We start from the raw sequence: 22,356 nt of genomic DNA on the forward strand, positions 1-22,356 counted from the left end.
AAGCCTTTATCCATTATTATTGTGCATCGAAACAGCAAATATATAAGACAGGGTTTCTGCAGGTTTCAACAAGTTCAATTTAGAACTTTTTAAGGCTTTTTCGAGACTGTTATGTGACATTTTAAGACCTATTTCATGTCCTCACTGGCAAAAAAGTATGTTGGATATGAAGGAAAGGAGTGGACTTTGCTGATGCTCCTGATGTGGATTAATAGTTGCATTTGCTTGTGCAGGTTTATCTTTTTCTGACTTCCCACATGATTCTAATGCCTCTAATGGACTCTAATGGAATTCCTAATTTGTTTTCTTATATAGCGTGAAGCAGCCTTCAAATTTGTAATTTTCCGACAGGCTTCAACCAAGTTCTAATGTGCCAAAGTAACATTATTAGAAATATTATTAAAGGAACAATCTGTGACAACTGCACGTACAAAAATGAGTCCTAAAGCCCAAACAGCGAGTTGAAGCCACAGACATGAACACTGCAGGAGTGCAAGGCGAGTTCAACATTATACTGTGACAACAACAAGTGAGGATGAGTCCTCCACTGTCAGCTGATCAGATGTTTATAACTCTGTCAGTTGTCTGTCGATGTAAAGTTCAGCCTGTTATCCTGAAAACAAAAAGCCCACTGCTCTGAAAATACACACTCTGGAGTTCAGTGACTGTCTGTCTCACTGCTGCCAAACTCCATTAATATTTTGTGCAATTTAAGCGTTAGAAACATTTACTCCTTCTACAAGATTATTAAGGATTTTTTACAACTCATAAACCGACACCAACTCATTCAGAAAACTTTCGGCATTAATTTAAACTAAATAATGTGAAACGCTTAAACTAAAACAGTCACTTTGGCCTGAAATAGAAATTTCTATGAACATGCTGGCTGTAGTCAGAGAAGTGAGTATTTCAACTTCGCAATGTTTTCTAATGAAATTTGATCATTTTCTGATCAATTATAGTAAATATATTACAGATTTTTCCTTTAAGATTTTTTAAAGCCCTTATGAATCCAATTTAAGACTTTTTTCACGTCCATATGACAAAAAAGTATAAAGAATATCAAGGATAATCAGAACGCTGTTATTGTAAAGTGGTTCACGTGGGGCTCTTGATATGAATTAATATTTGTCTGTTGGTGTTTTTATTTTTACGGCTCCTTTATGTTTCTCTGACTTAACATGTGACTCTAATTCTTTAAAAGCAAAGAGCATTTTCTTGCTAGAGTGTGCTTCAAATTTGAGGAAAATTTGAGTTTCCTAGACTTTGTTTGCTGCATCCTGGTGACTTTTAAAGAAAGAAAATAAGAAAATAACCAGTAAACATTTTTTGGCCAACAGATGCCTGCAGGTGACGTGTAACAGACACATCAGAATATTTGACATTTTTTTTTCTAAGACGGTGTTTGTTAGGCTGCTCTTAGGAAAAATGTGCTTGTTTCCTTCATATAAAACAGGATTTTTTTCTTTCTAGGACGTCTGACATTTGCTTTCTTTCTTCGGTCTCTTGGTTTGTTCCACGTCTCTTTCCGTCTCTCGCTCACAGTCGTGTTTAGAAGAGAAGATCAGACCCAGGAAAGATCTCGTGATCATTTTAACTCAAAGCAGGATCATTTCTCTAACACTGACCAAGAGTTTCCTGTCCTTTAACTCACCCAGATTTCAACCACAGGACTGTCAGATTATAAAACATAATAAGTTGATTAAGGCATTAAGAAACAATGTGTACAAATCCAGCTCTTCTTCCGTGTCACAAACCATCATTTAATGCAGGTGTAAACAGACTGTAGGGCTCGTGCACGCCGTGCCAGAGACTCATCATGACTCATCAGACAGTCTGGAGAGTTATGACCCCGGGAAGAAACCGGGACACGGCAATAAAATAAGATCAGATGCGTCTTTATTGATCCCCCGCACAAAAAAAAAGATGCAGCACGAGGGGAAATATTGTAATAACACAGAAACACAATCCAAACTAAATAAGATAAAAACACGGATACAGATACTTCTGTGAAATTCTGGAGGGTTTGCAAATATGAACGTAACCGTATTAGATGAAAGCAGTGTTGTGCTAGTTACTGAAAACCAGTACCTAGTTACCGTTACTAGTTACTTTATTTCAAAAGTAACTCAGTTACTTTACTGATTACTTACACCAAAAGGTAACGCAGCACTGTGAAAAGTAACTTTTTAGTTACTATGAAAAAAAAAAAGGTCTCCCGTTAAGTTTTGAGTTAAGTTTTCTTTAGCTCGGTTTCCGTTTTTGCGTATTCGCGCTCCAGGTACTTAGAAAAAGTGTTTCGTCCCATTAGCCGTGTGACGCTCGGTATCAAGCTAACTAGCTTCCTGAAAGCGGGCGACTCCACAATAGAAACTGGCTGTATGTCTTCTACTACATACCTTGCAGTGGCTTTATCTACTTTTTCGTGGTTAGCAGGAGCGGTCAGTCCCTCGGTTCAAATCCAGCCGCTGCTGCTCAGGTGGTGGAGGTGAAGTGACGTCAGTCCGTGTCTGTACTCTTAGCTACTATCTTGGTCGCAGCACGTTGTTTCTGTAGGTGTTTCTACAGGTTTGAATCGCTATTTTGGGCGGCAGATAAGATCTTTGATCCAAGACACAACTTTCATTTAACTGAAACGTTCTTGTCTTTGTGCTCGACAAAGATAAAGTAGTGAGAATATCTCCATGTAAAGAAACTTGACTTGGCCTCCGCCTCAGACGCCATGATGATTCCAGTCTTGTAAACAGACACGCCCACACGGCGTGTCTTGTCCCGTCTCCCCGCTGCCACACCCACACCCACACACACTCACACACGCACACACACACCCACACACACACACGGGAAGATTCAGGACTACACGGCTCTGGCTGCACCTCAGTCTCAAGCCGAGACTACACAAAAAATAACGCAAAATAACGGAGTAACGCATCACGTGGTAACGTTAACAGAGTTACTGAATTTAAAAAATAATGCGTTAGATTACTAGTTACTGCAAAAAATAACGGCGTTACTTTGTAACGTAGCGTTAGTCCCAACACTGGATGAAAGTAACAGAAACAACATTAACTTATTAATTCTGGATTTGGTTGGACCACACACACCTGATCATGACACACCACCTGAGTCTGCTCGATTCTGACAGGCTGCTCAGTTTGAATCAGTGGCTATCAGGGGTGGAAGTAACTAATTACAAATACTCAAATTACTGTAGTTAAGTAGTTTTTTGGTGGTACTTGTACTTTTATGAATAGATTTGCGAGTCTGTACTTTTACTCGTACTTAAGTATTTATTACACCGTGTAATCTATTTAGTTACTTTTAAAATCACAACTGAGTACAGAGTACAAGCTGAAAACATATCCAACCCTTTCATCTGCATTTCAGTGGCCAATCAGGTGATCTGATCAGAAACAGACCAATGAAAACCAGGACATACGAACGGAAAACACAATGCTGCAGCAGATTTGAATACAGGTGTTGATAATTAGTGATCAATCATTAATTAACTAATCACATTCAAGAAGTTAACCAATTAAAATGTACTGATGGATCAATAGTCTCGGAAGTAACTGCACTTCATTTCACAGTGTTTTGTCTGGTGGAGCTTTTTGTTGAATCAATAAACTCATTAAACTTATAATGAGAAAAAAAAAGTGACAAAAACCCCAACAAACGGGAAAATGTGTTTCTATTAATGTCGTTTTACCTGATGGTCACTGATACAAAGAGGAACTGCCTCGATATGAAAATGACTTCAAACAAAAAGAAAAGCCTCGCCACAGCAAGCTGATCGATGACCGCAGCCTGAAGACAGGGTCAAGGGGAAGTTTCCATCACAGAGACAGAGGACAGAATAAGTGAGGATGTTTCCCTGGACAGAGACAGAGACTTCATGAACCCGCATGTGAAGATCTCACATTGCAGAATCTCCCAAACAATGGAAGTGAATGGTGACTATTTTTCAAAACACAAAAAAAACAACTGGAAAAAGACATTAAACGCCTCCATACTGCTCGCCTGGTGTAATCCAAGTCTCCTAAAGTCCCGACATGCCGTTTGCACGCCGTCACGCCACACACACAGTTCAGACAGTGTGCACGTGAACGTGGCTCCAAGTTAAAGATCTACAGTGAAGATTCAGGATAAAAATGGTGGAAATAACATTTTTTTTCAACTTGGAACTTTAGGAGACTTGGATCACACCAGACAAGCAGCACGGAGGAGTTCTATGTTTTTATTCTGTGGTTTCTTCCATTTGAAAACTGGTCACCATTCACTTCCATTGATTGGGAGATTCTGTGTTTGTGTTTTGTGGATTAAAAAACTAAACCTGACCTTCAATCAGCATGAAAGTGAGAAGATAATGTCTGAATTTTCATTTTTGGGTGAACTGTCCCTTTGAGGTCTGTCAAAATCATTTTTAAGACATTTTAAGGCCTAAATTCAGAAAACTGGACTTCAGATTTTTTCTTAAGGATGCGTAGAAATGCTGCTTTTTTTGAGTTCTAAGAGAAATCATCAGCTAAGAATCTGGTAGTTCCATCTAAACGTGATTTGCAGACCTTCATTCTGGTTTGGATCTTTTTTATTTTTTCTCCCTGGCAGACTGTATGTCTGCCCAGACCTCCCTGTGAAGCAGCGATGATACTGAATCTGAATCTGAGAAATGACTTCTGAGCAGCACAGACGGATTTTAAGGCCCTATAGGAGTGTTGTGTAATGAACACTTGCGCTTTCTGTTTAAGGGAAAGTTGAAAACAAAGAATAAGAAACAGATGAGCTGCAGATGAGGGTGGTGGGGGTCTGGGGGTCTGGGGGTTGTACAGTGAGTTCAGTCTCTGAGGTCCCTGAAGGCTGTAGGAGATCCTTCAGTTACATTAAGCAGAGCTGCCTGAAGTATCGAAGTTCAGTCATGACAAAAGTACCGAGCGAGGTGAAAACATTTTAAACTGAACCTGCAAATTAAGATGAGAGAATAAAAGATTTCACAAATGAATTTTCAGATATCAAGCAGTTTTCTGTTTCTATCTCCTGATTTTTTTAATGCAAAAAACAAAAAACAAAATAAAAAACAAAGAACATTATCTCTTACATTTGTGCTAATTTGTGTTTATGTCTGAAACAGAAATCTGAACCTAAATGCGTATTTTGGATGTTTTCTTTCCACTAATCTTAAAGAAGTCGTGTTACAGAAGCACAAAATCTAAAAACTGACCAGGTTTTTCACCTGCAGCAAACTTTAATTTAACTTTAATTTACTTTTTAACTAACTGATTAACTCATTACACAATCCTGCGACTTCTTCAACATGGATTTCAGAATGAATATACATCTTAAATTTCATTTTTTTTCCTGCTCAAACACTTTTGTCATGAATGAACTTCTGTACATTCAGCTGAAGACTCGTACAAATATTTTCTCAGCGGCATTTTGCATGAAATGCCGAAACTGAAACAGCTTTACAGTAAGACAAAAGAAGTGGCGCGGCTCAGGACCGCATTGTTCAAAAGAGTTTGAGTAAAAAAACGTGTGCGGTGGAGCGTCGGAGTCGACATGTGTTTTACATCCAAGACTCGACACAGCATCATGTGAAAAACTCCTACTGTGTGCCGAAGACAGATTTGAAACAGAGTTTGTAAAGAGGACCAACAATGTCAAACACATTGTTCATAATATCCCATTTATTCTTATTAAAGGAGCAATCTGGTGTTTTTTCTACATGTTCGTGTATTTATAATGTGAGAGGAAAGTAAAGATTTGGAAAAAAGTCCATTAACGAAACAACGGTTGATTGACAGAAAATTAATTGAATCTGCAATTATTTTCGGAATTGACTGCTTGAGTTACAAAAAAGGCAAACATTCACTGCTTCCAGCTTCTCAGATGTGAAGATTTTCTGCTTTTCTTTTTTTCTTTTTTTTTCTTGTCTAATTTGTGATATTAAGCTGAATATTTTGGAGTTTTAGACAGCTGGTCAATAAAGACAAAGCATTTCAACATGTCACATCAGGTTCAGGGAAGTTTTGAGGGTCTTTTTCACTTTTTTTGTCATTTTCTGCATGAAATGATTAACCTGGAAAATCATCAGCAAATTTACTGAGAATGGAAATAATCTTTAGTCGCAGCCTCACATACATGCAAACAGATTAAAACATGGAAAAACAGCAGACTTGTCCTTTAAGCCCTAGTAACCAGCAGTGTAACTAAGATGTTTTCTGGCCAAGAGTCGACATGTATTCATTTGAAGACGGCAGGTAAATCCATCTAAAGCTCAGAACTGTTTCTAATGATCAGTAATAAAAGCTCAGAGCCAATAAAAGAGTCCAGCAGTTTGTGACACAATTCTGACTTAATGATGTTCTTCAAAGTAAGAAGTGAAAAGAGAGTTGGCTCTAATTCAGATCAGTCACTATAATAAAGTTAAACATTCCCAGAATGCAAAAAAGTTAATAACAGAAAATGTTATTGCAGAAAATAATTTATTTTTGCTTTTCTGCACCTTAAAAATGCCCTTTTATTCACTTTCTCGATTATTTCTAATCACACTTCATACTTTTTCTGTAGCACTTTGAACCTCAGCTGCTGTACTGCAGATTTTTACATGCAAATCCTATATCTTAAAAAATATGCATGAATATAAGCATCATTTGATTGGACAACTGATTATCCAGACCAAAACTAATACATGCATAATAACACACATTTTTGTGCCTGAAAAGAACAAATCTTGCATCTCTTGCAGAGATGCTTTTACTCCCTAAAGCCCCTTATATATGTTGAATGTAACAGAAGAACAGGCTGAAATGTGCATTAAGAAGTGACTTCACAGGTAAAACAACTGAATTTGAACGTAAATTGAATCTTTTCTTACATTAATGACTGAAATGAAAAAGAACCTCAGGAGAGCGTGTGCAGAATTAAAGGTTTTTCAGACAAAGCCCATCCCCCCTGTAGATTTGAACTGAAGCCACTATCAGCCCTTCAAACACTGTAAATCTGAAGGTGAGTCAGGTAACACACACAAAGCTGCACACTCCTCATGCATGCTTTCACTCTCTGTTACTTCTACAAAATAAAGTGCTGTAACACTGCACTGCTGCATGTTTTTTCATTCATGTACAGGAGTTAGGAGACACTCAGAGTGACTTACAGATCTGCTGCTCCACGTCCGCGCCCTCTGCACGCAAAACACACGAGTCCCACGGCCATGTAGGGAGGTGCTGGCTTGTTTCTGCAGGAAACACCTCCCAGCCGTCCACTCCTCCCCCTGATCTGCACACCCTGCTGCAGAGGTGGAGGCAATCAATCTCTTACCTCATACCAGTACCACAGAAATACAACCATACAGTACCAGTAAATGATTTTATGAATGACTCAGCTCAGCTGCTATTTGAAGGATCACTTCACCCAAAAATCAAAAATACATATTTTCCCTTCATTTGAAAAACTCAACAGCAACATCTCTCGCCAAGAAACCACAGGACTACTGTCTTCCTTTCTACAGAAAGAAAGTAGATCCAGTAGAATCTACCACAGAAAGAAAATAGTTCATATATGAAACTGCTCACAACAAGGTCTGTGGATTATTCTGAGTGTCTGGGTCGTAATTTCTGGAAAGGGACACTTGACACACCTGATTCAAATGATCAGCTCATCATCAAGCCTCTGCAGAAGCCTGATAGCAGCCTGATCATTTGAATCAGGTGTGGTGGAGCAGGGAAACATCTAAAACATGCAGGGCAGGGGTCCCTGAGGACCAGGACTGAGAAACACTGCTTTAAATGATATTTAGTGTCTGTCTGTTGGCAGAATTTTCACTGTGTCTTCAGGTGAGACCGTTCTGAACAACAATTAACACTTTTGATTTTAGATGAACACAATATCTGAACCACATCTCTTCTTGTTTGGTCCCTGAGCACTGCTGTGATCTGTACTTACTGCTAATATCAGCTTGCTAACATGCTCACAATGCTAACGCAGGTATACAGTTTACCATGTTTGACCTCTTAGTTTAGCATGTTAGCATGTTAACATTAGCACTAAACACAAAGTCCACCAGAGGTGCCGTTAGTTCTGCACGTATTTGGTCATGAACCAAAGTACTGGACAAAGTTTAGACCTGATGATGGCGCAAGATGAAAGGTCAGAAGATCACCAGAGTTATTACTCGTCATCCTGAGGGGAAGATGAATGTGTGTGGATAAATATCATGGCAATCCATCCAATAGCTCTTGAGATATTTGAGGTTGAACCAAAGTGGTGGACTAACAGACTGACGTATCATCCAAAGAGCCTCGCTGTTAGCAAAGACTAAAAACCTTCAGCTTCATCATCCAAAATCTGCAGCTACACCCATTAAAATAAACCCTTTAAAGCTGAAGTGATCTATATTTTATATAAGCAATGGATCACGTAAATAAAGGATACAGGATAAAAATTAACTGACTTTAAACTTAATCAGGAAGGAAAATTATTGTGGACCAAGACCCTCGTTTTCAGGCAGTCTTGGTCGCATTTAGCTTTTATCAGCACTTCTCATCTTATCAGCTGATTGTGTGTCTCTAAACGAAAATTTGCCTTCTTCAAAGGAACTTTTAACTTCTCTCAGGGCCCTGGATTACTGTAGGTATAACCAGGCAAAAGCCTCAGACCACACCTCTTGCTGGAACCCCGCCTTTTCCTCGGGGCCCCACACAGGAAGCTGGTCTTATACTTGGTATATATATACTCTCTGAGGCTGCACACATGGTTCCTGCTGCAGATAAGAACTCAGACTGCAACACTGTCCAGGTCCAAAAAAACTCAGTTCTGTGCACGCTGCTGGTAGTTTCTCTGGTCTTTCCATTCGCTCGCTCTTCATCTGTGCTTCAAAAAGAAACTGAAACGATATGAGCCAAATATTCCTCAAATACAGGGTTTTACCTCGCAGTGGATGACAGTTGCTGATAGTCACACAGTTACACAAACAAACTAACAGATCGAGGCAGCGGCTCGTGTGCTTGGTGAAGAAAAATTACTGTTTTGTCTGGTTACCTTGCAGAGAGCAACATTTGGCGTATATAATGGTGGTTCCCAGTCAGAAAAGGCTGCCTGACAGCAAAGTAAAGTGATTAACATATTCATCCATCCATTTTCGTCCACCATTGAGTTCTGGCTCTCCTCTCAGTGGGACGTACTCAGAAAACCTCCAAGAAAAGTTGTTCAGGAGGCATCCTAATCCGGTGCCCAACCACCTCAACTGGCTTCTTTCAACACTAAAGAGCTGTGGCTCCACTCTGAGCTCCTCATCCTATTCCCAAGCCTGACCCTGGCCATCCTACGGAGAAAACTCATTTCAGCCGCTTGTATCTGTGATTTAATTCTTTCAGTCACTAACCAAAGCTCATCACCACCGATGAGAGTCAGACTGTGGATCGACTGGTAAACTGAAAGCTTTGCCTTCACCATGATGATCCAGTACAACACTGGCATTACTGCTGATGCTGCACCAACCTGCCTCTGGATCTCACACTCAAAGACCCTGAGAAACTCCTTCACTTGGGGCAGCAACTCACTCCCCACCCAAGGGGAGAAATCTCCCACTTTCCAGGAAAGAACCATGGCCTCAGACTTGCAGCTAAATTCCACCAGGCGTAGCTGTGTCGTGTTACAGCTGTGATTCCACCAGCAGCGACTCGGTGAGTCCTAGAAGCCACTCTCTGCTCCGCCCTGCTTCCAATACATGCTGAGTCTATTTTTGACGGATGAACGCCAGGACGTCAGACACAGAAGAGGCAGGGAGAATCCAGTTAATTTTCACAATAAAAGACCCCACGCAGACTCACGATCATAAAGACAGACAAAAAAGAAACCACACAGCCTGCTTATCCATGGTAGAAGCACAAAGAGCAAGGAAAGAGGACCTAATCAATAAAATCTTAACAAGTAAACTGTTAGAGGTGCCGACTCTCATCCTGATCACTTCACACTCTACTGTAAACCGCCACAGTGCCTGCTGAAGGTCTCGGTCTGAGGAGGCCAACAGAACTATATCATCTGCAAAAAGCAGCTACGTTATTCTGAGGTTCCCAAACCGGACTCCCTCCTCACCCGGCTGCGTCTTCACATCCTGTCCATGAAGATCACAGACAGGATCGGAGACGAGGGGCAGACCTGGAGGTTATTCTTGAGAAACTCGGATGAATGAATGTGAGCCTTTTCACATCTCTTTTGCACCTGGACTTAATTCATTTTATCTATCAAACACACTATAAAGTAAGAATAATGCCACTATAAAAACTCATGGTGTGATAATTACACAATAAACAAGTTCACAATACAATATTTATCACAATATTAAAAAACAAACCAAAAAAAAACCTGCTTAATTTTTTTTTTTTTTCAAAGAATAAATCTGTGTGCAGCATTTTTGATCATATATAATTTGTTTTTCCTTTTAACTTCTGCTTTATTTCTAAATAAAATAAAAGTATTATCCATGACTGAAGCAAAAAACTGTCAACTGCAAAACAAAATCAATGCAGCGGTCAGTAGCAGTCCTTTATATAAAAATAATTTATATAAAATAATATCATGGTGGATATCATCATAGTCCAGTGCAGTATTGACATATTTTTTATTGTGATATCATGATATTCGATATATTATTACATGCCTATATGACTATAAAGCAGATATCTGAGTAGGAAACAGTGTGTGTGTGTGTGTGTTTTTCAGAGGGATACACACATGAGAAGAGCCAACGAGAGATACTGTTGCTGATTTATGGAGATTCTTTTGTGGACAAGCATTTGGTTTGGCTACTAAAGAGAGGGGGAGAATTTCTGAGGAAGACTGTAAAGAAAAATGTGAACATCTGTTGTTGTGTCACATCTGTGTGGCAGTCAAGTCAGAAAACCACATTATAACAGAAGACCGGATGTGGAAAACATTTAAAGTTGCTAAAATCAGTGGTTCAATCAGCATGTGTTGACCATATAAAATTCAGTAAATATTTATTATACAGAATTTGAGCTACAGGCAAAACGAAATTTTCACTACAAAAAATCAGTTTTTCTACTTTGTTCACAATTAAACCTTTAAAAGCACAAATTAAGTACAGTATTTATGCCCCAGAGGCTTTAATATGAGAGCATGAATATTTATTCTAGAGCACAAATAAGTCATTTGCATGAATTAAGTTTTCATTCAAGAAGCATTGATTGAGTTAAGACTTCTTTTATTTTACAGACTTCCACCCGTCTTTGTAGACTATATTACCTTTTAAATGATGCTGAGCAGTGTGAGCTCTCCAGGTGATTTCTTTATTGTGTTTTATTGATGTCTGGGTGTTTCCTTTAAAGGACCAGTGTGTAATAATTACAGGAATTTATGTACATAAATGAGATATAAGTATGTTATTTATTATTATCAATCAACGTAAACTCATAATCTATATGTTCCCGTTACTTTAGAAATAGCCATTTATAGTTACATACGGGTGGGTCGCCTTACGGAGATCATCATCCTGCGCCGTCTACGGCAGCGCAGAGCGGACAAACTGCACTCTTGGGAAGCCCATGGCAACCTTACATAGACGCCGCATCGTAAACACGGAAGTAGACAGGGAGGATAGACGCGGGTGATTGCTGGCAGACCATTTAGCGTTGTGAACCTTGACTGGCACAGTTTTGACAAATGGAGGATCATACATACACTGTACCAGAACAGAAAGCAGCGGACAGTGAATCCCCGTCATCCAAGAAGCGGAGACGCGAATAAAGTAAACGCAAGCATGACAGGAAACGGCAAAAACACGAATCAACATCGACATAGCGTTTACACGATGGAAATCGCTGATGGAGGACAAACGTTTTCACTGTGATGCCGAGGTTGCCTGTTTTCTTCTGGCCAGGTAATTCATCCTACACACATAATTGTAGTTTGTTGTGAGATAGCTTTCGCTCGCCATTTTGTCCGCTGAGGGCCACCGTACTCTTGGTGAGAGAGGGGCGGTGTCGGGGTAAATCCTCTTAGTTGCAATCTAAGGTTTGAACGTTAGATGCAGCTGGAAATCACACACTTCTCCTTTAACATTTCACTTTAATCATTTGAGAAGCTGCTTCCATTTTTGTTTCTATGCGTGCATTAATGTCACTGCAGAGGAAACTCTTCAGAGCAAACAGACGTAAATAATCAATGAAGTTGATCTGCTGTGCCTCGTGTGTAAATACACACACAGCTTCTCTCTTACTGGTGAGATGCGTCCTATTTTCCCAGCCACAAAATGTTCATTATTATGACCCGGCCCCAGTGTTTTTGTTTACTATAGTCTCAGTTTTATTGAAGATGCATAGAATATTGTAAGGTAACCAAGCGTCCTGCGTTCATCTAACTCTATTAAGTCCAAACTTATTAATTTAAACATTGTAATTTATTTACATTTTGTTATTCATTTACAACATTACAAGCAACCAGGCTGCATTAATACCAATATAATAGATCTAAAAATATACACTTATGAAGGCTGAAATTCTAAATACTTGACATATGATGTTTTCCAGAGGTGGACAGTAACAAAGTAAAAATACTTAGTTATTGTAAGTAGAGTTTTCAGGCATCATTCTTTGCTTGACTTTTTATTTTTCTGACAATTTTTAACACAAACATCTGTACTTTCTGCTCCTTACATTTTCAAAACAGGCTTGTTACTTTAGTTTTAATGCATTTGAGGAGAATTATTGACTATTTTTATTTTGCATCCTTGCCAGACTGATTGCAATCTAAATGGACGGAACAAGATGAGTCCTTGGTTTATCCATCAGTGCATATCACGCAAAACAAAACAAGACAAAAACTATGCAAAAAGACTAAACAGTCAGTAGAAATTTCCTTCAGAGTATAACTTTTAACTTTTATACTATAAATAATAAAATATTTCAGAGCTTTTACTTGAGTAAAGAAGTTGAGTCAGCATTTCTACTTTGTTCGTTTACACAAGTTTCTGTACTTCTACTTGAATAAAGAATGCGATTATTATTATCCCTCGGTCAGAGGCTGCGTGTCCCAGTGGAAGTTGTGGCTGTTCAGAGGGTTTATATTTTGGCATAAAGATAATGAGATCATCCTCAGTAGCTGGAACCACTGTCATGTTCAAGTTTCAAATAAATGGTCTCGCTGAAATCAAATTGTTACCATGGAGACTAACGTCATCACATGAATGCAGCTGGGCTCACTGAATCAACAAGAGTCTCAGCTTTCCAATCAGACACTATTTATGATTCTCCTTTGTGGTGCTGTTTCTAGACCCCAGTGTGCAGAAACATTCAAATATAATATATTTCATTCATAATGCAGGCAAACACCTGCATGGTTTTGCCCAAATCTGCATAAAGTGGGCGTGTCTGTAACGGAGACTCTTGGGTAGAGCCGAACGATTTTGATAAAATATCTAATTGTGATTATTTTGATTGATATTGCAACTGAGATATTAGGAGCAAACATAAAATATATCATCATGGTGTGATTTTTGCAAGGATCTGTACCAAGCAAAGATGTTTTCTTACGTTTGTAAAAATATGATTTGTAGGCCAGGACGTTTCTGCTGCGTGATATTTAATTTAAAATGGTAGTTTGTCTCACAGTTTGTATTTAACACATTTTGCACCTCCTGTTGTTTTAAAACAGCCATAGGCCTTATGGCGACTTCGACTTAAATTTTTGATTTATTGTTCAGCCCAACTCATAGAGACATTCAGGCGAGGGGACAAGGGACCATGTCAGTTTCTACCTCGCCAAAGTGTAGCCAAACTTTGGAGCATTATTTAATCCCCACTTCCTGTCAAGCTGGCAGGACATGATGGCCTTAGGGTCAATTTATCTGTATGATGCCAGTATCTTCACTAGCTTTAAAACTGAGTTACCAGACTAAGATGTATCCCGAATAGTGAGTGACCACTGCTGTTTGTTTGGTGCGTCGACTCTGAATCACTTCTGTTCCAGTCACAACACCAAAACATTCTTCCATGTATCTCACTGTGAGCCTGGAGGATGAATACCTTCTGTGAGAAAGAGTCCAGGGATCCTGAATCATCCAGGACTCACAGGAGGCGCAGACAGCAGACGACTGTCCACTTCAAGAGGTCCTGACTCCCACGTTTCTGTTGGAGTGTCTGTCTGTCCACTGGCTCTCAGCTGTCCTGTGTTTTATTTTAGATATATATTTTTTTAACTTTTGTCCATTTCATGCCAGTAAAGGGCTGCTTCATTTGTGTCATTTGTGAGGAGGGGCGGAAAATTAACTTTTTACAAGTCCAGTTATATTAAAAGGTTAGAATTCATCTGAAAGCTCACAGCAGTTAAAGGCCGGAAAGAAAACTGCAAATGTTTGTTCACAATAAAACAGATAAATGGTGCAGACAGATGGGCTCAGATGAACTTTTTTTTTTTTTAACGGTCATCAACGCTGTAATGAGGTCAAAGTAGATAATTATGGCTAACATTCATCCATCACATCCACAGCTGCAACAAGTCGATTAGTCCAACAATATCAATACGTCTGCTGTAGGAAGCATGTGTCAATCAGCCCAGCCATAACAATATCCAGTATCTCTGCCCCAAAATATGACTAAATAGAAACAAATGAAAGATAAACGTTTGCCAAAGGTTCAGGTAGCTTATCTGGGGGTGTCCTTTTCATGTGTCTTTAGTTTTTGTGGTTGTATTTGTTGTACTGGTTTGCATTGAATTTGAAGAATTTAACAGCGTTCATGTTATATTAACTAATTCTGCAATGGTCTCAGTGAATACTCTGTTCTGATTGGCTGGCAGATGTGCGCTAAAAAGCTTTAATGCACATGTAAAGAAAAAACAGCTGACACCTGAAGAGCTTAAAATGATCGAGGAAGAAAACGTTGAAATTAACACCAAAAAAAGGCAAATAAATGGGCGGTTAATATACTGAAAGACTTGTGAACTCACTGTTACCCAGTCTGGCATATTACGCTATATTTTTCCACAGTAATTAAGTGAAACAAACTGTCTGTTTAATCTGAGTATGAGGCTGAATCAATAGATTTAATATCGGACTGTTTGATTATTAATCAGCAACAATCCTCATTTTCTTTGTTAAATGAACACAAATCTAACAAACGTGCTCATGACTTGATCTTAACTTGACTCCTCGTTCTGTCTGTGGTTCAGTGACCACGATGTGAAAACCTTAATACACTCTGAAAATAACAGCTGAGGTGAAGTTAATGAGCTCAGAATATTAATTATTCCACCGCGGCGGCTCTCCGTGTCCATTTTTAACAACTCTTCAGCATCCAAACCGCACACGTTTGCTCTTTAACAACCGTGAGGATATTTTACAGCTCCGGAGAGTCTCCTGAGATTTACTCATAAAAACAAAATCAGCTCTGAGATTAAAAATCCATGAAGGGGATCAACACAATCTTCTGGCTGAGCGCTACGACAGAGGGTCATAAGTCGACCATGTGATCTGGTTAGTAAACATGTCACAGTATGACATCATGTGAGTATAATATATTTACTAAAACAACTACACATGTACAATAAAACTTTCAGCATTTGGCTGCAAACGAACACAAACTGTGATCGTTTCCACATGTTCAGAGAGTGTAAAAAATGTTTTGGGTATTGTGTGCCAGCCCAACCCGAGCACCCAGAGGCCCACAGCGGCTCCTCAGTCATGGACGTGAACCGGTCAAAGCTCTCAGCTGCGTGTGCGTGTGTGTGTGTGTGTACAGCAGGAAACACTCAGAGGTTTGATATGTGTCCGAGCAAAGAGCAGATCATCGCTGCAGCTGCCTGCTGCCTGCTTCTTATCACAGTCTGAAGCTTTCAGGACAAACAGAAACACAAACACCACGACTGTACAGCCAGTTTACGCTGGGAGGAGACTGGGGCTGCAACGACCGATCAGTTACTAAATCAATTGCCAACTATTTTGTTTGAGCAATTTTCTACTGATGAGGAAAAAAAACTCAGCCTAAATACATTCATTTCTCATTTCTAAAGTTTTAAAACATGTATACATCTTCAACAAGATAATAGAAGGTGATGCAAAAATGGTAAGAAACGTTCATTTAGGCATGAATATTGGGATTTAGGTTGTGATGTTTTTTTATTTTTAAAAAAGTGGGTCCCCAGCAAAAAAGTCTGGGAAACACTGCTCTATGACTGAATAACAAGATACTGGAGGATGTTATATTGGGCTCTGGGAAACAATGGTCGACATTTTTCACCATATTTTTAACAAACAACTATTAACGGATTACTCAAGAAAATAATCAACCGATTAGTCGACTATGAAGACAATAGTTAGTTGCAGCCCTAGACCACACTTAACAGTATTTCCACCAGCATCTTTGTCATCCGCACTGTCAGAGACAACCACCGCCAGGAACATCTCAGACTCCCACTCGGCAGCACCAACCATCTTGCTAGGACCTAAACTGTCACTAGTGATCGAACCATAACGGAAACAGACATCTTAAACAGTCTGTCTGGCTCATGTTTCCTGCCACTGGCACAGAAAAGACAAGGAAAAGGAGGAAACATGACTGAAAACTCTTCAGAGAAAAGTTCTATGTGTATGCGAGCTGAGCTCTGCACTGAAACCTGATGAACTGGATCATGAAATAATCTGGACTCTCAGCATCTGATTCAGGACCGTCATACTGTCACATCAAACTAAGACTCGACACTTTGTGAGTTTATTGGACGCAGTGAACGTAACAGTGACCCTGCCACCCACACACACCTCCCAGCTGTGACGGGAGAGGACGGGAGGACGAGAGAAGTGGGGACTAAGATGGTGCAGGTTGATGAGCGAATGGTGGCCGGTTGGAAAATTTGAACATACTCGAGCCAACAAGACGACTTTACCTCACAGAACAGAGGAGTGGCTGGTCTGCTGCTGCCTCGAGCTCTTTGTTTCTTTCTGTTATTGTGTGACTTTTGTGTTTTAAAAGGTTAGTTTGGATTCACACAGCACAATGATAAAGATGTGGAATGATTTCCCTGGTGTGCATGAAGGTGAAAGGAGACGCACTACAGCTGCCTGCAGTCCTATTCATGTGGACAGCGTGATGTCCACACCACAAACGCGGCATTACAGTCCACATCATACGTGATCATAAAATTTAACTAACCAAATCCTGTACTGTATCAAAAGCCAAGCCTGATGTCGCCATTAGAGACCAAACTCTGGTCCAACAGTCCATCAGTCTCAGTTCAGGCTGCAGCTGTTCTGTCCTTCTCCCATGACTGTATTCTTGATGCTTTTCTGTCTGTCCGCCAACCCGATCTGTGGTCTCACAGCAAATAAGGACTGCAGCTGTAGCGTTTATTAGTGTTGTCTACTCAGCCGTTACTGATACAGAGAGAGTCTGATGTCCGACTCACAATCCTGTACTTTATTTTAACTTATTATGAATTGTGTAACAGTACATGTACCTGTTGAACGCTTGGCTGCCACAAGCCAGTTATCCCTGTGGTAACTTTTCTGACAAATACTTGACGGCTTGACGTCCACAGCTTGTTGACAAAGCCGACGCACAGACTGAAATATGGCTTTATTCCTCTTACGTAACCAACTGTCAGGGCAACCGCACGGACACCATGAAGCCTATCTGTAAAAGATGTTTTAAACTCATGCAGACCAACAGAGACGGCACGTCCAATTCGACAAAGCATCTCGCCAACAGACACGCCGACCTGTTCGAGGGATTCAAAGAGCGACAGGCTGGTTCACGAATGTGAAAGAAATATAATTACATTCCACAAAATAGAAGTCAAGCGAGTGATTTGTTGCCCAGCCAACATGTTCATCATCAGAGCCTGACAAGGCAACTGACCCTTTTCTAAGCCCCGCCTCCAACAGCAACTGTCCAATCATAGCTTAGCAACCATAACTAGGTCTGTCAAAATTCCCATTTCTCTACATGTTGAAGGTGCAGGAGGCTCTTTTATTTTAACAATGTAACAGCACTTGTACTTGAGTACAGATTCTCAGTACTCTTTACATCACTGCTGATACAAAAAACACTGGCGCCCCCCAAACTATACCTGTGGCTGGAACTGACAAAATTCAAAAGTTGAATTTTGATGAAACAAAGCAAACTATCTAGTCTGATTAGCCGCAAAAACTCTTTCTGGTTTATTTCACCTACACAGATCATATTCATACAACTTTGTTTCACTCTTTATTTCTCCTCTGCTCTGGTGACACGGCATCGTTTCAATAAACTTATGCAGTGTCACAACATTTATTTCTGTCCAGAGTTGCATTAATTTTTCACCAAGAGTTCTCCCTTGAGTTCTCTTCACATTTTGTGTTTGGAAACGTTCTTACTTTCACTATTAAACATAGCTGTGATGTTTACTGTTGATTTTTTTATGATTTGATTCCACCAAATGTTTAAATGATTTCTGATCACGATCATTCAAGATTTTTTTCTGACCACATTTCTACCTTCCAGGTTTTAATCATGTGTTTCATCAGTCTCATTGGTTGTTTTCTTTGCTTGATGCAGGTCAATAATTTGATTCTTCTGAAACAGAGGAACATCTTTTCCACGATCACAGGATATGTCTTCTGACATGTTTAAGAAATGAGAAGCTTCATCAGTCAGGATTCAGTAACTTGTTTCCAGCTGAAACATATTGATCACTGCAGTAATTATCCAATGGAAGGATCTTACCTGTTTGATTAGTTTAATCCAGGTGGGGACTGTTTTTTTTTGGCCAGGTAGTGTATTATTCCACCACATTTTCCTGGTGTTTTAGGTTTTTGCCAAGGTGTTGTTTCAGAGATATTTCATGTAATCATAATGTTGATACTGTGACGACACTACTTTGTCATGTATTTAACTAAACAGGACGTCACATCATCTTCTTTCTCTCTACACATGCATGCTGCTGCTGTCCAGTATGAACACTATGATGTGATTAAGATCAACTTAGGTGACGTGATGTTTCTGCAGAGTTTCATAGAAACAAACTGAAAGCGGACTTAAAAAAAAAAAAAAAAAGATACTGTGCTTTGGAAAGCCCTGGTTTGTTGACACCCTGATCGTGGTAATGGAAAGTTACCAGTGTTTTGCAGTTAATGGACTAAAACTCATAGAGACAACAGGCAATTAAATTTGTTGTGCTAAAGGAATGTGATCCGACTCCTCCTCACATGACTGACGCTGAGAAGTGATGGCAAATAGCAACTCTGATATCTGTTTCTAACTCTTTAAAAAAAAATGAGCTAAAAAAAAAAAAACAAAGATAAAAAAGATTCTGAACAACAGCGCAAGACTTTAATCAGATCAACACACAAACAATGTCCAAAGAGTTTCTCTCTTTCTGAACTTATCGTTCATCAGCGGCCTTTTTGAATCTTTTTGGGAAAAAGTCAGCTGGTAAAAGTGTCCTACCTCGCTCCTGGCTCTCCCATTGGCCCGGGGAGCTGGGATCCCCAGGTCTCCAGGTGGGTCGTCCTGGAACAGTTTTGGACCAGTGGTCACAGTCAGTATCGCGGATCGCGTGACACGCTTGAGCCCCCAGATCACTTTTTCCCGAAATCATCAGAAAAACATCTGTAATACAGTGAAACGAAACATTAGTGCGTGTCACACACATTCATGAACAATTCTTTGTATCATGAGAATTTGAGACATCAGCATAAAAAAGGTCACAGAGGTGTATCAGTTACTTTAGTTCTGTTCATGTGTCCCAGGAGGCAGCGGCAGAGCCGGAGGAGGAAACTGAAGAACTTTCTTGGCGTACGTGTCCATCGAGCTGTTGTCACTGGAATCAAAGGGCCACCATCTTGTAAAACGGCATCCAGCTTCCTTAATACGTCCACGGAGTCAAAGTTCAGTAGCTGGAGATGATATACCAGCCTACTTATTGTTTTTATTTGTATTTGTTAATAAATGTCTAACCTGCTGCAGGACACGAGTCAATAACTGTTCAATATTGATACTGATATTATTAACTACATAATCAGCTGCTCTTTAAAATGTTTTCTTACTCATAGGATGTCATTTGAGAAGATCATGGTTTGGACTTTAACATTTTTTGTCTTCACAGCTTGAACAAAATGAATCAATAACCTCTTAAAAACTTTGGCACACTTTTTTCTTAAATGATAAATTTTAAGCTTTTAAATAAACAGGATCACTTCATGTCAAATGAGCTGTTGGCCTGTGAAGACAGTAAAAGTTGTAAGACATGACTTTCTTAACTTTTTTCGTAAATATGTTCTAAATTTAGCACTTAAATTTATGCTTGATTACAGAGAAAAAGTTCTGAATTTGTGGTTTCTTCATGGACAGACATGATGTGAGCACAAAAGACTTGAAGGAACTGTCTGTTTTACATTCTGAATTCTCTGACACACAGTTAAATTAAGCCTGACAGTGAACCTGCCACGGAGCAGGTTAGTTCACTGGTCTCAGTTACCATGGTTTCTGAGCAGGGACTCCTTTAAGGCACAGTCATGGAACAGCAACTTTACAAAATGAGCCATAGTTTTCCTTTATCCATGTTGATGTAACGTGCCTCTGGGTATTTTAATATATAATGCATATAATGCATCACGTCATAAATTAATCCTCTGTATTGCAGGTGAAATCGTAACTACTTTTCAGACCCATGTAATGGAGTAAAAAGTATAATATTTACCTCTTGTGTGTGTGTGTGTGTGTGTGTGTGTGTGCTGAGTGTGTGTGATTGCCTGAGTGGAGACAGGTGTGCTGGAGGCGGAGCAGAGCTTCACCAGCTGCAGCTCATCCATAACAAAGACCGGGGCGGTATTCCATCAACGTGGATGACAGAAAAAGCTTATCTTGATAGATCTGACTAATCTGAGTCAGAGATCTGTTCCATGACTGTGACTTAAAGGAATCCCTACCTGTAACCATGGTAACTGATGCCACTGAACTAGCCTGCTCCTTGGCAGGTTCACTGTCAGGCTTAGTCTTTTTGTGCTCACATCACTTCTGTCTGTGCAGAAACACAAGTTTCGACCTTTTTCTACGTGACCAAGCATGAATTTAGATAAAGAAACATGGCAAACTTCTATATTGTCTCTAAAATTATTTTTTTGCTACACAGTTCAGCTGAAGACAGACAAGAAAAGAAGAACCGAGAGAAGGAGGACGACATGTAGGTCGGCCTTGGGTTGGAATTGAACCTGTGTTGCCGCTGAGACATGAGGTGAAAGCTCTACCAAGTGAGCTCATGAGACCAGGATCACATTATCATTATAATTATTTACTCTGTGTGTGGAGTTTCTGGTTAGTTGTCTCCATTGTTTAGTGACCTGCAGCAGTATCTACCTTTTTTCATGATTACCTCTTGATATTCTTCATATAACTCAATCTGCAGGGTTTGTTTCACTGCTGAGAAGAAAATCTTATTTTCTCTTCTTTTTGTGACGTCCCTCTTTTCAATCAGCTGTTCTGGGCTGCTTCTGTTCTCCGTGCACGCTCACAGTGTGTTTCAGCCTGTGTTAGTGTTCACTACACCTGCCTCTCAGTGTCACTCAGCCTTAACGCCTGTGAAATGAAATACTACAGAATAAAATAAAAATACTTAAAGTACAACTATCTCAAAAATTTGCTTGAGCAAATGTGCTTAATTACACGAGTTACACTGCCCTCTCATCTTATTCTTTGCTGCCACATGGAGCTGCAGACAGACACCTGCTGCTGACTGCTCTCAGGTTTGAAGATGATGATTTGGCTCCATCTTGTGGCATAAAACAGTGCTGTCAGTTCTGCTGCAAGCTGCAGGTGGCTTTGGTTACACATCATTTTAAATCTACTGTAAATTATTTTGCAAGTTTGTCAAGAGATGCCCAGCAGCTGTCTTAAACTTTACACACAGACTAACCCTCAAACAAAGGCATGACATTTCAGTCACCCAGTCGTAAACCAACAGAATAACAGACAAGAGCTGCGAGCAGGTTGTGAAAAATCACAAAAGTTCACATTTTTAGAGCAGAAGACGAGACCCAGATGACTTGAGAGATTCAAATAATGAACGAACTTTGAGTTTTTGAGATGAATGCAAAAATGTTAACTTGATGTGATGGCTAGAGAATCATACGTGTGTCCAGTGTTGGACAAGTTACTCAGCAAGTGTAATAAGTTACTTTTTACTCCTTTACATAGTAATATTACTTAACTTATTACTTGGTATCAAAAGTAATTAGGTTCATTACTTGTTATATTACTATATTGATTTTGTATCTTTTTGCTTTTTGCCAGAGTTGAAGTGCTGATCTAGAAAGTTTCGATTTGTTGTGATAAGTTAAAGGGACAGTTCACACAAAAAATAATAATTCAGTCA

The 22,356-nt window shown here is 39.6% G+C and overlaps 1 protein-coding gene across 1 annotated transcript in view; it reads right to left on the reverse strand.

Moving 5' to 3' along the window:
• The window catches only part of col6a4a (collagen, type VI, alpha 4a), a 79,714-nt gene extending 72,491 nt beyond the window's left edge, over positions 1-7,223 (reverse strand). The window contains exon 1 of the mRNA XM_084727473.1: positions 7,154-7,223. The gene's annotated coding sequence lies outside the window, so the exon portion shown is untranslated. The remainder of the gene's footprint in view (positions 1-7,153) is intronic.
• Positions 7,224-22,356: the final 15,133 nt, after the last annotated feature.

The sequence above is a fragment of the Lutjanus erythropterus genome, chromosome 9 (genome assembly GCF_056507025.1).
Source record: "Lutjanus erythropterus isolate fLutEry1 chromosome 9, fLutEry1.hap2, whole genome shotgun sequence".
In the NCBI taxonomy this organism is placed as follows: domain Eukaryota; kingdom Metazoa; phylum Chordata; class Actinopteri; order Lutjaniformes; family Lutjanidae; genus Lutjanus; species Lutjanus erythropterus.